General features: G+C 38.8%; 1 protein-coding gene across 1 annotated transcript in view; it reads left to right on the top strand.

Annotated features, from left to right (window-relative positions):
• The first annotated feature begins 854 nt into the window (after positions 1-854).
• capn1 (calpain 1) overlaps positions 855-1,125 on the top strand; it is a 31,248-nt gene continuing 30,977 nt past the window's right edge. The window contains exon 1 of the mRNA XM_005751966.2: positions 855-991. The gene's annotated coding sequence lies outside the window, so the exon portion shown is untranslated. The remainder of the gene's footprint in view (positions 992-1,125) is intronic.

Here is a 1,125-nt window from a genome sequence, read left to right as displayed (position 1 = left end):
CACACACACACACACACACACACACACACACACACACACACACACACACACACACACACACACACACACACACACACACACACACACCAACGTGCAATATCACTGACCACACTGCACCTCTCAATGCACCTGCTAGTTGGATGGCATGTATGTGTATGGATATAGATGTAAGCGTGTATGTGGAAATATGTGTGTGTATGTACGTATGCATATATGTATATATTCATATATGTATGTATGTGTGTGTGTGTTGCTGGTGTATGTATAACTTGTACATATCTTTCTTGTGTAAATGTAAATTTGTTGTGTATATACTTTCGCTATTGTGTACTTCACACACATGGAGAGATGCCAAACTGCCTTTCATTGTTCTTGTAACAGTAACAATAAAAAAGCTATTCTATCCGATTCTATTCTATTCTAGATGCGCTGCTACCCGAAGTCACTAGATGTCATTGTTGGCTGCTTAGACTTGAAATCCTGTAAATGATGCCGTTAGAAGATTAAAAAACTTCTCTATTTTTACATTCATAACATACAAGTCTACTGAAATTTAAAAATAGTTATAAAATAGAAATACTGTACGTAACTAAACTTCAAAAAGAGTCTAACACTTGGTAAATGTGGCGGTTTTTTTTTAGTTAGGATAAGTATTTACAGAGCGATATAAAGGGATTTTTGTCTTTTAAAGGGCAGCTTATTGCATGTGAACACACAGTACCATAATGAACTACAGTACCAAGTAAAATCTGCTGCAAACAAAGAGCACAACACGACAGAACAGTGCACGAATCCCTCCCTTTCAGTGTAGTTTTATGACCTGTGGGCACTGCGCAGTCGCATTGACACAAGGGTACACAGCGGCAGCAGGGCGTTTCTTCTGTATAGAAAAGAGGGGAGGGTACAAGAAGGGTACATACTAAACATGGAACGCAGAGCATGTTGAATTTCCGTGTAGCTATTTTTTTTTTCAGAGGAAACGCATTTGAAGGTAAATATGAGTTTTCATCCTTCAACATCACTTTGCATCAGCAGTTTAGTGTCGGGCTGCACTTTGCCAATCGCGTTTGTCCTCCTGGCATGAACTTCTTCTTTTTTAAGAGCAGAACTGGAAGTTTGTGAGTT

The sequence above is a fragment of the Pundamilia nyererei genome, unplaced genomic scaffold (genome assembly GCF_000239375.1).
Source record: "Pundamilia nyererei isolate P.nyererei 1_Seehausen unplaced genomic scaffold, PunNye1.0 scaffold00336, whole genome shotgun sequence".
NCBI lineage: Eukaryota > Metazoa > Chordata > Actinopteri > Cichliformes > Cichlidae > Pundamilia > Pundamilia nyererei.
Note: the sequence above shows the minus strand (reverse complement) of the source record. Positions and strands in the feature narration are given on the sequence as shown.